Source organism: Ammospiza caudacuta, chromosome 10 (assembly GCF_027887145.1).
Source record: "Ammospiza caudacuta isolate bAmmCau1 chromosome 10, bAmmCau1.pri, whole genome shotgun sequence".
Taxonomy (NCBI): domain Eukaryota; kingdom Metazoa; phylum Chordata; class Aves; order Passeriformes; family Passerellidae; genus Ammospiza; species Ammospiza caudacuta.
The window spans coordinates 28,156,917-28,173,833 of NC_080602.1; the positions used below are offsets into that span (position 1 = coordinate 28,156,917).

A 16,917-nucleotide genomic window follows, 5' to 3' on the forward strand; every position below is an offset into this window, starting at 1 on the left:
GGAATCAGCCCCTTCCCACCCAAGATGCATTCTTTATCCCACATTACCTCTCTTAGGCCTTCCCACATCCTTCCCCCCTTCTTTGTCCCTAAAATTATTTAGGTTTATCAGGCCAGGTTCTACCTGTAAAGTAAACACCAATAATACATTGATAAAAAATACAGAAGTTTTGGAGTCTGAAAATGTCATCAAGGCTCACAAACTACAGTGATTAAAAACCAACTCTACCTCACTTCTGGCTGTCTTAGCTGACATGAACATCCCTCTTCAAGGGGTTACTGTTGAAAAGACTCTAACAAGAAGATCCTAGATATTGCTATGGCTCAGTACCTTTTTGCTACACTTCAGCAAAGAGCTGAACCTGGGATGATGTGTTCTTCCTGATGTTTACTGAACAAAATCCATCTCTGAAGACAGTGAAACCATGCATAGGGTTCTTGGAGTGTATGCATTTGCAGAGCTATTGCAAGCTGAAAGACTGCCATTTCCTTCACTCTGAAATTACATAATAACACTGAGATAGTAACAGTCTCTCTCATTCTGAGGCTGTGAGGCCTCCAACTGCAGTTTCTTCAGTGCCAGTGGAAGAAAAAGGATCCAGCCCCAAATAGTGTCCATTCAGAGAATGAAACAACACAGTCATTCACCAGCACTCCAGGACTGTACCAAGTACGGCAAGCCACAGCTCCTTGGTGGGAGATTGTAAAGGCCAGAGGAACAGCAGACAAGGTTCTGCGCTGAGCTCTGGGCAGGGTCTGCGCACACACACAGCCTGTGCCCCGCTCCTCTCGCAGAGCAGGGCTGCCCCACGCCGTCCAGCAGCGAGGGAAAGCACCGAGCAGACAGCCTCAACGGGGCACAGCTGGCAGGTGGGAAAGGAATGAGCGTGCCCTTGCTGGAGGCACCATCACACTGCACAGCTCCTTCGTGAGCAGACAGCCTCAACAGTGCACAGCTGGCAGGTGGGACCAGCTCTGGCTCACACACACCTAGGAGCTCTGCCAGCTAGTGAGGTAGGCTCAGGAGTTAAAAAATAAACACAAAGTCTGCTTTGGCAGCCAGTACATAGCCAACAACTGTGGATTCACCATTCAGGTCCTCATGAGCTGGTTCCAGCTCAGGAACTCAAACACAGTTTCTGGCACCCCAGGAATAGACCTGGATGTGTTTATCACAATCACAGGACAAGTCCCACTCTGTTCCTCCTTGCCATTTACTGGCAGTGTTTTGCCAGGTGAGAGGAGACTCTCAGCCAAGGCAAGGAGAGAGACATCAGGTGAGGGATACAGGTAGAACTTGGCAGAAAGCCCCCAGCAAAGCTAAGAGCCGTTCTGAGTCCTAGGTGGGTGGCTGCTGTGCCCACTGTGCCTGACCACTGCCTTCCGGAGCCTGAGGCAATGCAGCAATCCCAGAAATCCTGGGCACGTCCAGCTGTTGCTGCTTTTCCAGAGATGAGCAGAGCAAAGGGCTTAGGCAGATCACCAGGGATCACAGCAAAAGAGCCGTCTCACTGCCTCCTTCCCTCCTGACACAACATGTGATACTGCAGTAGCTACTTATTTTCGTAAGATTATTGGGAAAGTGCTGTAGTTTTAGCTTGCTGGTGTGATTCAGCATCTGAGAATGATGAGAAACTGGCTTCAGATAGTGCTTTGTGGTCTAGCAGCAAGTGCTCTGCCTCTCATAGTCTGAAAAAAGTCTACTGTTAAGATTTATTTCATATACTTTCTAATTTTAGGTCTTCAAACGCACCGCAGAAATACAGAAATATTTATTTGTCAATAGCTAAATAAAAAAAATCTTTCCCCTTAAAGGGAATCTTTAGTGATTTTCTGAGAAATTCATTGTGTACCAGCAAAGAGAAACATATTTTTAACAGAAATATGAAAATAATCTGAAAATTGGGAGGCAAGAAACTGCAGCAAACTGCTGAGCCCCTGTCAAGGAGGGCCAGGGCAGAGCCATGTGCTGCCTGTGGAGCAGTGGAAATCATCCCCAAACAGGCCACAGATTCAACCAGAGCATTAAATGAGGGATTTTAAACTGCACCTAGAAAAGGAGGGGAAGTCAATGGTGTTTAAGCAGGAAGATATTACTATATGTAAGAGTTTTTATTTTTTATGAATATTTCAAAATAGTGTTTGATGATTTTTCACATTGAGATACCAAGTCACACAGTTAAAAACACAGCACTACTGAAATAAAGTCCTGTGGATTTGCACTAGGAGATGTGCCTTATCTGGAGGAATTGAATAAACAAAGCACAGGAATGCTCAAAGCAGCGTGCAGAGAGAAGGAAGATGATTCAAACATCTTTATGAAGCAAAGCATTCTGTTCAGACTGAACGCACACCCACACCAACTCATGCCAGTTAACAAGGGCAAATCCCCAGATACCGGCTTTGGCTTCGGCTAATATCCCAGCTGCAGACTGAGGGGAATTTGGGGTACACGTGGTGTATTGACCGCTATTGCTCATACTGCAGTGACACTGAAGCTGAGCAGAAGGCAGAGGAGCGGCCTCTCTGCACGATGCCCACACGTGCACCAGGGTCTCCGGCTGTGCCGCTCTGCACCTGCAGCAAGGGCAGCAGGGCTCCCAGCCAGCCCTGACGGGCCCTGGCCGCGCAGCGCGGAGCCCACAGCACGGCAGGAGCGCCGGGGAGCCAGAGCAGGGCCAGAGCAGGGACGCACTCTGCGCTCCTCCGAGGGCCCATCTCCAGCTTCCAACCACAACACCGCTCAGCTGTCTCCGGGAGGACAAACAGGACAACCAGTCACAGATACACTCCCACAAAACACTGCCGCGTTCCAGCTCCCTCAGTGTAAGGGGAGCTGTGAGGTACTAACACCACAAAAGAAGAGAGCATCTGATTTGGGACACAAAAAGCAAACTTCAGAACAGCTCAGAGGCAGAGCAAAAGCCTTAAGAGCTGCATAACTCTGCAATCAGAGAACTTAGTTTAAGAAGCTAAAGAAAGGAGACAGTGTCAGCAAGATAGCTCCACAAATGAAAAAAAAAGATTTTCAACAGGAACAGAGTGAAAAAGTAAAATTAATTGAGAACCATACTAGGATGGACAGAGAAAGGAAAAACATAGCCAGTAGAAATAAGAATATTTCTGGGAGGACCAGGCAGCAGTGAAGGAGAACAAGATCTGGTTTCTAGAAATGTTGCTGAATCTGTCAGGATGAAGAGGGCTGAGGAATCTGAAAGTGTTCTCAAGTTTCCTTTTATGTGTAATGCTGGAGATATTTCATAACTCACCTTCCCATACCGTTACTGCAAGCCAGGAGAATTGTTCATGCTTTAAGGTACGAGCAGGCTCTGTGAAATGACTGACTGCCTCCTGGGCATTTACCACAAAGGTGAACCAGCAGCAGGGCCAGAGAAGGAAATGAAATATTCCTTAAGGTGTGGGAGGCTGTGGGCACTTGCCACATCCCAGGAGATATTTCTGCTAACCACTTGCCTGTGCTTTCCATCTTCCCTCCTCCCTGTGGTATTTTCATGCCATCTAGAGCTCCTCTCCCAGGCAACCTCTATTTCTATACCATGTCAACCATAGCAACCATCTCTTTGCTCCCTAATTGCACATACTGTCTCACTCTTATGCTAAGGAGCAATTTGATAGCTCAGCCATTTTAGAACCACTAATTGAAGATGCAGGTACTCACTTTGGAAATAATTTCTCATATTTTTACTGCCTTGCAACTGGAAGTTATACCACCACTGAGATAATTGATAAGGTGAGCAGTTTTACGTAGTTTGTCAGCTGCTAGATTGGCCACAAAAATATTCTGTTTCCTGCAGCAGCTTTGCTGACTCATGCAGGCCTTGTATCCTTCTGCTGAGGAACAGTGTGCGGCATTCACATAAACCAGGAATGAAGCCCTGCACAGAGACATGGCCTCCAGCTGTGAACACCTGAAGCTGCGACTTTTTAAATGTCTCCAGCGAAATCCACAAAAGAAAACCTGAACACAACTTAAGACACCCTCTTATCTGGTGTCCTCACTCCACCAAGCCCTGACAGACTTATTACAGCTGATCCCTTTGGAAACCAAACTAATGTTTCCCATTCCTGTGTCAGCTAGACTTCAGCTAGGAGTTGCTGAAGTCCCTGAAACAGAAGTTCCATAAAACCACTCCCACTGGCATGAGGCAGATACCCTGTTCCGTGTTCCAGAGATGAAGACTCCTGTAAGTCACGAAGTTAGACAGCTTATTATCCCTTAATTTTTATAAGAATATGCATTCCTTAACACATGCTCTTACAACAAGAACATAGCACAGACTGAAGAAAACTGCATGTTTCTCTTAGTTGAGAAGTATCTGGGTAAAACTGACTCTGACTGACTTGGAGGCACAGCAGCTCATGATGATCTGTTCTATTTATCTTTTTTTTTCCCTCAACTGATCAATATGACAAATAAACTGCCTGAGGTAGGGAGAACTTAATTGTATAAAAGAGGGGATGACTGCACACACAGGAAAATAACTCTGAGATTTCCTCCTGTTTGCTTATTGAGATGCCAAATTTTTGTAAGAGAGTCCTGCCTCTGACTTACAGCAACTGTTTGGACTCTTTAAACCTCATTCCTATTGCATATTATTAACAGTCTCATTCCAAGTAGCTTTTCTTCTCTCTCTTGCTTGTTTTTAGGATGACCTGCCGGATGTCAGCCCCCATGAAGATACAGATATTAAACCAGCTGTGAACTCCGAGTGGCTGAGGTGGTTGGTGAAGCACAGGACCACATTCTGCTAGCCCTTGAGAAGAAGCAGCTCTCCCCTGCCAACAGCTTTCTTTGTTGCATCTTGACTTTGCACTCCTGAATCTAGGTGACCCTTGGTAGATCCTCTGCGTGGTCTGTGTTCCTGGGATTTGATTTGTGGTGGAGTACAACAATAATGAATTTGATACAAAAAGTTATTTCAAAGTTGAGAACTTCAAGGCCTCCTCTCCATTCTGCCAGCAAACACAGGGCCTGTCCATTTAGAAGTGGAGGGAGAGGGCCCTGCAAGCAGCCAAGGAGGTTTCCAGCAGAGTAGTCCAGGCCATCCTCCCCTCGTTCTGCCCTCTCAGCCACTGCCTCTTACCAGTCTGCTTGAAACAAGCTCACTCCAGTCTTATTCCACCTCAGGAGCCCCTGCTTCACAATGCCACCCCATCCAGACAGGTGCCTTTCAGCTTGCAGATTACACAGCGCAATCAGGAACTGAACGTACTAACCAGGGAGAATAAAAAGGACCAAGAGAGGCTTCCATCACCACAAATGCTTCTCTCGGGGCCTCTTATTGTTCAGTTCCCTCACATCCATGCAGGCATGGAAACCTTTCTTGCTCCCATGCCTCCCTCTTCCTTAGCAATGGTCTTTGCCTTTGAGTGTGGACCAACAGCAAGAAGAAAAGCCCTAACAAATGAAACTGACACAAATCTAGCGACAAAGAACTGGGCCAAAACACGTATTACACCTATCAGCCTGTAAGCTGACTCTTCAGAAAGATGCTACGTGGATCAAAGGCGCAGAGAGCCACCCTATCCAATGTTTTACCCTTGTGCAAAGGAGTAATTTTTGATGGAGGCCATTGACTTCTTACATGGCTTGGGTAGTGTCTGCATTTCTGTCTATGTGCTGCAACTTAACTTACCCCTCTTAATCCATTTTAAGCAAGCTTTTCAGAACATAAATCTAGTCACCCAGAAGAAAAATCACTGGCTTCTTGCCCATTTCTCTTCTAAGAACATCTGGAGTTCCTGAGGACACTGACATTCCTCAGACAATTTTCAACAGGGAGCTACTAATGGTCTTTTCCTTCTAGTTTTTCTCTTCAATTACTTAAAATTATGACACTGAAGCTTAATAGAGAATGGACAGGTGATATCAGTGAAATAAAAGGTTAGCAAAGTGCAAAAGCAATTAACTGAATTTCTCAACTTGAAAGTCAATAGAGGAAGCCAGTTATGCTGCCATGCTTCTTAAACACAGTTTGTTTGTAGCTATAGCACATTGTGAAAAACAGCACTGAACTTTTACAGCCCCGAGGTAGGTTCTAGCACATTGCCAAAGACTTCAGTGCCTTGCAAGAAGGTGCATGAGTGACAGTAACACGTGCAAAGAGAGACAAATGTTATTCAGTAGCTTTGTAGCTATGTATTGATAACCGACATGCATATTGAATCCTGCCCCTCTGTGATTTGCAAGTCTCCTTTAGCTGGTGATTCTCGGCCTTCAACTTCTTGGAGGAAATATTCAAGCCTTTACTTTCAAAGAAAGTAAGGAAAGTAAGCAAAGAAAGAAAGGACTCACTAATATCTTTCCAAATACTGATATTGAGATAATGCTGCTTTTCAAAAAAGCAGAAATTAATCAAAATTGTATTCCTCATTAAAAAATAAAACTAAAAAACCAAGTCAACCCAGTAACGTTCTATGCATTTGAGAAATCGGTTGAGCAAGACTTCAAGGGCTGTCTCAGGAGAACTAAGACCCTGCTGGCCAAGGAGATTGGTGCTCATGTTCATCTGTGAATAAAGCATCAGAGGGACAGAAACTTCCTGAAGAGCTGGATACATAACTAATTGTGCCATCAATACTAACTTTTGAGATCCTGGAAGCTATGAGAGGAAGGAAACTGATCTAAAGTCACCACATGTAGAAATTTATCTCCGTTTCTTTAGTGTGAAGCAAAGGTAAAAAGCCACAGAGCTTAGGCACAGCAAAGCATGAGCTAATGAAGACTGCTTTTTGTGCAGCCACCCTGCTGTGTTCCACCACCATAATCCCAGCTTCCTCCACATTCCCTGCTGCCCACTGCCCTACTCTCAGCTCCCCTTGCGAGCCAAAACTCGCAGCTGTGCAGGTGGCAGCGTGCTCAGGGACAGCCACGTCGTGAGCTGGCAGCTGGTGTGCGAGGGGGAGCGCAGGACAAGCAGATGCGCACTGCTCCCACCGAGGCCCTGACCCTGATCCCCTGCCTGCTCCACCAGCTTGCAAAAAACTGGCAGAAGCTTGTTAATGCCAATGTTTAATTGAAACATTTTCAATGTTTTAGAAGGAAAGTGTTTACGGCAAATACAGCAGGGGTATTTGTAAGAGGAATTCATAACTGTGCACCCAAGCACCTCTAAGGGAATGGAGAAAAAAATAATACAAATTAAGAAGTTAGCTCAATACTTTCTCTAATCTTTCCTGTCAACAGCTACTGTGCTGGTGTTGGAGTCCAGAACGTTCATGATTTTTGAGGGGGAAAGAAAAATAAATCTTTTTTCCACCTCAGTAAATTCCCCCCAGAATAAATTTTTGGCATTCATTTACACATAGCTTGCTCTCCTTCCTTCCATACACAGTTTCTGGGCTGATGGAGGGTCTCTATCAGCTGCCCTTCTTCCACAGGTACTTTTGCCTAACAGGCTGGAAGATCCTCCTTGTGTTTTAAGCTAGCTGCTACTGTCGGGTCTCCGTGTACTAACCAGACTTACCTGAACTGCTCCCATAGCATCTCCTCTCAGGGTCTGGAGGCCCCTCTCTTCTGCCCATCGAGGAGCAGTGGAAAGCCTGTGATAATGCCTGTCACAAGCACCCTGGGCTCTGCTAGAAGCAGCGTCCACCAAGATCTCTGTACTCAGACGCCTATCACAAGAATCTATTACTGCATCTTTATCTGCTTCTGAGTTTCTTCTTCCTTTGCAAGATGCATCCCAGAAGTTACCTAGGAAGGTCTGTGTCTGACCATGTACAAAGAGCACAAGTCACATCCCACAGAAACTCGTGCTGAGGAACTACTCTTCTGTGCCTCCCCTGGTGTCCAGCCATGCCCCTTGGAGACACATTGCACCTCTTGTTCACACACATGCAGCTTCCTTGCTTTCACCAAAAAGCTGGCAATTGCTCACCATGCTCCTGTGATCCAGTCTACCATCCATTTACCACCACACCTGCTGAAGATGTGACTCAGGTATGCCAGCATGACAGACAATGACGAAGAGTGGCAAAAGGACATGACAGGAGGTAGATTGTTTTGTCAGGAAAGAAACTACTGCAAAGCTACACATCTCTCTATCTGCAGAATGGGAGTAGGGCAGAAGGTCTCACAGCCTGGCCTTGCCAGATCACGGAAAGGAAAGGAAAGGAAAGGAAAGGAAAGGAAAGGAAAGGAAAGGAAAGGAAAGGAAAGGAAAGGAAAGGAAAGGAAAGGAAAGGAAAGGAAAGGAAAGGAAAGGAAAGGAAAGGAAAGGAAAGGAAAGGAAAGGAGAAAAAAATGTGTCCCAACTCAGTAACTACTTGCTGGAGAAATTATAAGGACAGCAACAGAGGCTGGATGCAGCCAACCAGTGTGAAGTCATCAAGGAAACAGAGAGGGTACTGACCTGACACAGCAAAAGGGCCTCTACCCCATCAGAAGAAAGAGGAATCCCCGTCATTCTGGAACAATGCCCAGCCTGCAGGGCTTTTCACAGCGGAACCAGAGCAACTTGGAATAGAAACAGCCTCGTCTCTGAGATCAGAGAATTTGAACCGGAGCTTGTTTTTTCTGCAGTCACAAGCCAGCAGGCACCAGCTGCAGAATTTGCCGCAGTGTGTGTGTGCGTGTGTCTCTGCGTGTGTGAGTGTGCAGCAGCCATGCTCCTCCCCTCCGAGCTCACTGTAGGATCAATGACACAGTGATTACAGCTCCCTCCTTTTCCCCTCCCTAAGCACTGACAGTCCCAGTCTGATCGCTCGCAGCCCCCTCTCTTCTATATTAAGAGAGCTTTTGTTGGTATCTCTACTGACTTTTTTTCATTGCTCCCTCCCTGATTTACAAGGTTTTGCTTGTTCTCTTTTTCCCTCTTAGCCAAAACAACAGTGTCTGACAGATATTCACAGTCACATACCCAAGTCTATGCAAAGTGCCAAACCATGCTCTTGCGCCTCTAGTTCTGAACCCTGGAAATAAAAGGCCATGTTTTGAAATACTTCAACACATTTCAGCTCTAGCATACAGATAATTTAACACTTTTACCAAGAAGCTTGCTGGTGGCGACACTAACGAATGCCAGAGATACCCTATTAAAATAGAACCTCATGTGTCTGTGACTGCAGCAGTATCATCATCACACAGTACCACTGGTAAAGCAGGAGAGCTGATGATAAAGAGACAGCTGGCCCCTTATCCCTCTGTGTTACAAGGGCAGTCCAGCAAGGTGAGGGATGACAAAGGACTACTGCTAGGAAAAAGAAAGCATTTTGTTATTCTCACTTCTTAAGCACAAAGTCTCTGCTTATAGCCTACTAGGGTGAAAATCAGCTCCAAGACTGGCCACATCTTCTCCTTCTGCTGCCACAGAAAGGCTGCATGACTCACATTTTAGGGGAACCTTCCCTTTTTTCTCTCCCACCTACTGGACACATTTGGATGCTTTTTGGTTTCCTGTACTGGAAGCATGTAGTGTTGTGAAGCTTGAAGTCAGACTTCAGCTACTTCATAGACTTCAGACTTCATATGCAGGTGTGCAGCACCAAAGGACAGAGAAATTGCAAAAGAAGACAGGCCTTGCATCTCTCTTCCATCAAATCGATAGCACGACAGTCCACCTTAACAACCCTCCCCCCTCCTGCCTGGTATTAGCCTCATTCCAGCATCAGCTGAACGGTGATACAGACGCTAATGCTGTCTTTTACCAAGCCTTGCCCAAAGGCAGCATCTCTGAGATGCCTTGTACCACCTCCTCCGTTCTCCAGCAGCACACCATCTTCAGCGTCAGAAAACTATACTGGGATAAAACATAATGATGCAGGACTCCTTACGTTCCTGACAGGCAGAATACTTTCTCCAGATTCTTCTCTAAACCCATCTTCATACATTCTTCTCTGTGTCTGAGCTAAGGACACAAGCGCAGCAAACAGCTGAGCAGCTGGGGAATTTGGGTTTTGTTCCTATACTCGAGCACAAACAGCTGAGAAGGGGGAAGGTCCGCAGATCATAGAAACTCCAAGCTCCATCCGCAGTCACCTTCCCCTCTTGTCACTAATCCCCCTCAAGCCCCCAAATTCCAAGGCAATAAACCCGCACCCGCTATGAGCGCTCCGCGCAGGTGCGTTTGCTCACCTGCGACTCTGCCGGGGCTGCGCAGCCCCAGCAGCTCGGCGGGACCGCGCACAGGAGCGCAGAGCCCGGACAGGTCCGCCTGCCGTCACCGACATCCCCCGCTACCTCCCCAGAAGGGCCCGTCCTCCCCGCCGACCAACGTCTTCCAAAGCAACGAGCAGCATCCGAGCGCGAACAAAGCGCCGCCGCCTCCATCCCGCAACCTCCACGATACCGGGGCTCCTCACTCCCGACCGCCCCGGCACCTTTCGCTGCTCGCCCCAGGCCGGTGGGGAAGGAAGATGCACCTACCATCCTGCCGGGAAGCGACGCCGATGGGCTGCGCTGAGCGCGGAGGATGCGCCGGCACGGCACGGCACGGCCCGGCCCGGGCTGCGGCGAGCGGTGCCGTGTCACGGAGGGGGCGGCGCCGCCGCGGCCCCACCCGAGCGCAGCGCTTTAACCCTCTGCGCGCCGGCCCCGGCCCCCCACGGGCGGCCTGGCCTGCTCCGCTGCTCCGCGGCCGGCCCGCAGAGGCCCCGGCTCCCGATCTCCGGGCAACGGCGTGCACCGAGCTCCGGTCCCGCGCTGCCAAACACCCGACTGGGGTCAAACCGCGGCCCGCGCTCCGAAATACCCGACACAGGTCAGAGCCCGGCCAGCGCGGGTTCGGCGCTGCCTGAACGCTTTTCACATCGCCCTTGGGCCTCACGGGCCTCTCTGTCCTCACGGGCTGCCGGAGGGCTGCTCTCCATCCCACCTCGGGCGCCTTCGGCTTAATTGTCTCAAACTGGAACCTCACGTCGGACTCCAGCTGCAGAGCTGCTCCTGCAGTTAAAAACGAGCGACACGAAGCACCCCTGCTACGGGACAGATGTACCTGACACCACACACCAGCACCTGGCTGCTCATGCACGGACACGGGCCAGTGGTGAGCTTGGACCACGCTGGACAGACAATGAATGCCAATGAGTGAGGCAAGAATACCAGATATGCAACCTCTGGAGACTTATTTCCGGCATGTTTTCAGATAAATGTTTACATTGTTTTCTGAGAACCTTGCAACTTGTTTCATAATCAGCATCAGCTCCAAGGCACTTGCAAATAATTGTGCCTCCTGGTTTCTCCTTTGCTGGTCGCAGGCATCCCAGTCCAGCATTGGAATATACAGATTACTTCATGGTGTGCTAGTTGGCAGTAGTGATTTTTTTGATTTTTTCCCCACAGCAAAAACTGAAATCACTCTCACTGCCCTGCTTGCTGTACACATGATGCTGGCTTACTTTAGATTCCAGAATTAATGTGAAAGCTGGAGATGTCCTGTCAGCTGCACAGCAGGTCTCCCTCAGTGGTTTTGGAAGGACTGTCAGACACGATGCAATGCTCAGAAATAGAAATATCACAGAATTTTAAGTTTTAAAAGTTAAAAAACCCCAAATCAGAACCTTCCTTTCTGTAGCTTTCAGATGACATCAATCAGTGGCAAATATCTGTAAACCTGAGGAAAAATCAATGCACTGGATCAAACATCTTAAATTTCTGTATGTTTAGGACAGGTAACATTGCATCATATTTTAAAAAGACCAAAGGTTAAAATATTCTCAAAGGACAAACTATGAAGAAAATAGCTCCACGCTATAGGTCCCCTGTGCACTACAATGGACATTCTTTGAAACAGAGGGGGTCATTATCACTACCCATTGTACCTGTCATCCCACCATAACCAGTATAACACAAGTTGAAGAGTTTTGCATAGTCAAAGTAAAAAAGGAGTCAGAAGTAAAGAGCCAAGTAAACAGGTGGGGATGCAGATGACTGCAAACCAAATGTGCAGTCCCCTTTTTAAGTTTAAAGATGCACCAGGTGAGCAAAGGATATTACCTTAAAGGTGCTGCTATGTAGGAGTGCTGAAGACAAAGCAGGAGGATGTATTTGCTATTACTGCTTCATATAAGCTAAGCTTCTTAGTATTTGAGTTAGCATCATCCACTTCAGTGCAAGAACTGCCCCAGATGGCTAGCCCAGGGAGAATTTCACCCCTTAGGCAGTTCTTGGGGTCTTTTCTAATGAACCCACAACACTGAGATGTGTCTGTCACTTCAGAGAGCAGCGCCAATGGTGCAGGAGGGAAGGGAGGGGATCACATAGTCTGCTCTAGAACTGGCCCACACTGCAAACTGCACTGCCATCAGCAGATTTTTCAGAGCACTCCAGAAGGGCAGCTCCCATTGCACACTCTGGAAGGGCATATACCCCGGGCCATTTCATACAATGACACACAACTCTACAAGCCTTTTCCTTTTCTACACCCACTACAACAGTGATCAAATTTAGCCCCTAGCAGGATATTTGGAGTAGCATGATCTCTTTCTGCATTGATTTTTTTTAATATTGATATATTCTATTTCAAGCAGCAAAATTAGATTTTACTGTCTAATCAGGACATTTCCTGATATTAGTAATTGTTTCAAAATCCCTTCCTATTAACACTCACGCAAGTACAACTAAAGTATGAACTAGCTGGATATCCTTAAATGCATTAAAACCTTTTTAATATATAAACAGACCAATTTGTTATCTTCCATCCATGATCTTATTTTACAAGAAACTATATTTTTTCAACAATATGTCGTGCTCTTTTCTCTTTTGCTTCAAAATACTTCTTTATGTCACAAAAATTTTGCATCGTCCAGTTGCTATTGAGAATTTACATCAGAAACAGCTATCTCTATGAAATTAATGTCTGAAGCTAGGTGCATCTACTGTCTCTAGTTTCCCTCTCACTTTCCACTCTTAGTTATATGTTCACACCCAGCAAACTGGAATGCATATTTTTATACATTGCAAGTGGACGTTTACAAAGTAAAAGTAATTTACAAGGTATGGTGGTTTTCACAAAGCACAGTTCTTGGCATATGTGTACTGTTTGACCAGCAAAACACTTGTCAAAACTGAAGAGGTTCTTAAAGTAGCTGCTGCTTTTACCATGCACCTGTATTTAAGTGGCCTAAGCAGCCTCCTGCACACATGTTCTCTGAGGCAGCCCCACTGCCTTCATATGATCAGATAGCAGCTGCAGATAATCTCTTCTTTTTAGCTTTTAAAGAAAACAACATTTAGCAATAAACCTAAAAATAGTCATCAGAAGCAAAAGGGAACTAGTAAGGGAAGCACTCGCCTATCTTCAAGGCTCTTCCAGTTCCTAAGAAAGGGGCACTGAGCTTCAAGGTAATTTCCATTTCGTCAGTCCTTTAGGAGATCAGGAGATTCACCTGACAGGTATGGAACCTCACAGAGCGGGCACCAGGACCACTGCTAAGATGAGGCTCGTTGAGGTTCAACTCCAACGACCACTCAAACATGAAAGGTTAAAGACACTATTATTCTCTGATCCAAGGATGGATTTATTTTACATATTGAATTAGAAAGAGACAGGGAGCGTTTCCCTATTTATGCTAAAAAGCCTCAAACCACTTTTTTCCATTTTGTCAAACTGACAACTATGGTTTGAAACAAAGATCCTGTCTTTAGGCTGTTCCCTGTCCTCATGGCTTTGAAAAGGCCACAAAGCTTCCTGTGATGTTAGGTGTAGTTCCTTTCTGACTAGGATATGGAATTAAACATGGAATTAAATTGTTAAAAATGTGAACACTTATTTAATGACTACACACCTTAGCTAGTATCACACTGACAGGAATATCCTGGATCATAAATAATAATAAGCTATAGACAGGGTCTTTCCCTAGGCCAGCATAAATATAAAAAGTCAGTTCTTGAAATGTTTTTCTGTTATTTTCAAACGCCATGGTCATATCTCCATGTTTTTCTCTACTATGATGTTTAAAACAGTTTTATATAAATGAAGGCTGTATGTTTTTTTGATGTATGAGATATCAAGAACTACAGCTAAAGCATAAGTCTTACAATGAGTCTAAAGGTCATGCTTCTCTAAACAAAAACTCCAAGCTGCCTACCATCTCAAGCTCAAAAACATTTGATTTTCTAAAAAACTATAGGCCAAAGGCTTTAATAAGAAAATACATTCTAATCAAGAATATACTATCTTCTGAGAACCTTGGGACAAAGAATAACCGTGGCCTGACCCAGACATAGCCCAGATATTATTTTAAATTTATTAGATTTAAATTTATTTCCCCACACCTTTGTGTGAAATGCAGAGTTCTGCTGACCTCTCCATTAGTCTACATCCCAGCTTTCAAGCTCTCACTGCACAAGGCAATCACAGCACATCCAAGAGCAGACAGCACACAGGACAGAAAAAACTGCCAAGAAGCACAAGGATTTGTTTGCATTTGGAAGATTTCTTTGCTTAGACTATCCAGTTACTGACTTCCACACGCTATCTGCTTTCAATCAAACAAATGAACCAATGACTTGTTCAAGTCTTTGGCAAATCACTCCCCAAAACCTCTTGGCTATCTTAATTTCTGCAATTTTTACAGTGATTTTTACAGCAATTTTTACTCTTTTCTACAGGCTGCACTAGGATGCATTTAAAGGACTCATTTTTGTTGAATACTGTATCTTTCTCTGCAACTGTTCAATGAGTCTTCCTATCTCCTTTCTTATTTACAGGTATACGTATCATTTTAATCTGTATGTTAGCCTAAATTCTGACCAAAAAGGTGTTTCCCACTTTTGTCAAGTTTTCTTATTTTTAAATAACCATTTCTGAAATGTTGTGACAACCCTTTGATTGTCAGTATAGTTCTATTTAAAGTAACCTTTAATCCCTGAAGTATTTTATTCTTTTAGGTAGCTTTGCAGGTACAGTTGTTTATTATTATTATTGTTGTTGTTGTTGTTCTTGTCTATTACAATACAGTCACATATTTAGGCTTTTCTTCCTTAATTTGAGAATGATGTTTTCATCTTTCTGATGCTTCAGGGCCGAAGAAGTGTTTATTATCTGAGCTATTGAGAATTACCAGCCCTAATGTGGAATTTTAAAAGTTTAAAGGTGGGAATCTCAAGTCATCCAATCCATTTAGTTTTATATCATTTTCTTCTTCAAGTAAGGTTTTACTGTTGTGGTAATAGCATCCCTAATGCAGGCCCAGAGAGACTGTGTGCACCTGTTACCAACCTCTTTTCCAATTCCTACTTTAAACAAATTCATGAACCATGTGAGTTTTCAGTGGCAACATTCTGGTCCTTCTTGCCCCAGAAAATAAGGTTTTAAAAATGGTGATCCTAATTTAACTCAGCACCTGCAAACCTTTAGGGAAAACAAGGGAAGATGACCTGTCTAGAACTCTCGGTGGAAAGGATAAGGAGGTTTATAAATCAAGGCTGTAAAACTGGAGCAAACACAAGCAGTGCCAAAAGGCCAGGAGGATAGGAGCAGAGGGACTGAGGCGGATCCCCAGCACAGCGAGACCAGCAGGGTGCTCCTGCACAGTGCAGTCAGCTCTCAGCACCCAGGGGTGGCACAAGGGCCAGGGGGACAGGATCAAACCCCAGCGAGCGCTTAGTGACGCTGGGATAAACCCTAGTGTTCTCCTAATGACGCTGAGCTCAAAGAAGGGACTTCTCCCAGGGCATTTCCCAGAAGCAGCATACATCTGTCGTGCCTTCTGCCAGCGCTGGGGTTGGCCGCACTTGTCAGCCTACACGAGGGCACCCCTAGGCACAACAAAGCTTCCCACACCGCCCGTCAGACACCGAGAGCAAAGCAGAAGGGACAAGCCAGGTCTGTCACTGCAAGTAAGAAAGAAATGCAACCAAGGCAATGTGAACTACATGAGCCAAATCCTAGTGCAAGGTTTCTCTTTGTGCAGAGTGTATTTTCTCCTTCCAGTCATGCTTAACTGCCTCAGATTCCATTCTTGCCCTGAACCAGACAGCAGCCTGTTGGAAAAGATACCAGCTGCCCCAAAATGGATTCCTGGGAACCTGCTATTTTAACTCTGTCTTCAAAGCCTGCACAGGGGTGCAAAGGCTGCTAACACCCTCATGGAGAGCAGTGTCATTCCAGCAGGTGCCCTGCCTGCTGTTTGGGTAGCAAATGCTGCAATGCTCTACAGACAAGGAAGGACAGCTCTGGCAAAAAAAATCACAGCAGGATCTTAAGAGAGACGCAACAGGCATCAGGCATCACAATGTAGGTGCTGCAAATGGCAGGCAGGAGCAAAGGCTGGCAGAGAAACCAAAAGGAAGGCTGTGGAGAGGGCAGAGTGGAATATAGAACTGGCAGTGGCACAAGTAAAATTGTCAAGACAACATACAGTTGGGAAGGTTGACAACACTGTATATAATTCCATGTTTGCATGGCTGTGACATTGACTAGACATGACTTGCCTAAAAAGAGGCATATTTTTTATTCACCCATACCACAGGTTCATAAAACCACCAGATGTGCTTCATTTTTTTTGTATAACATTTAGAATTGGAAACCAAGATGTAGACATGCAGACATTTTTACGTAAGCAATACAAATCAGCTCTGACACATTTTGTGAGGCGGTAGAACCCATTACCTGTCAGGTTCAGGCAGTTTTAACAGGCATTGTTTGAAGACTTCTCTCAAAATGAATCCAGGTTTGAAGACAAGCTGAAAATTCTAGAAAAAACTAACAGTGACAGGATCTAGTTGCTACTAAATGCAAAGACACCACAGAAATAACCATATGCTGTTATTACAGAACAGATATTGCTCTTTTGGGCATATTTTAAATTTAAACAGATAAAATGTTAGTCCCTACAAACTAATGCTAGTAAATTATGTGCATGTTTAGGATGTAATGGTTTCTAGACACTTTCTGCTTGTAATCTGCTTAGTTAAGAAAAAGGAAAAATTTGAGAAATATGCAAATATTCTTCA

General features: G+C 45.4%; 1 protein-coding gene across 3 annotated transcripts in view; it reads right to left on the reverse strand.

The window, feature by feature from the left end:
• MAP1A (microtubule associated protein 1A) overlaps nt 1-16,917 on the reverse strand; it is a 50,162-nt gene that overhangs the window by 20,337 nt on the left and 12,908 nt on the right. Inside the window, exon 1 of one of the 3 annotated variants that reach the window (XM_058811018.1) lies at nt 10,387-10,480. The exons of 1 other annotated variant lie outside the window; for it this stretch is intronic. The gene's annotated coding sequence lies outside the window, so the exon portion shown is untranslated. Of the gene's footprint in view, nt 1-8,374; nt 8,579-10,386; nt 10,481-16,917 lie in introns of those variants that run through there. One more of the 3 variants, XM_058811017.1, reaches the window with a different exon arrangement.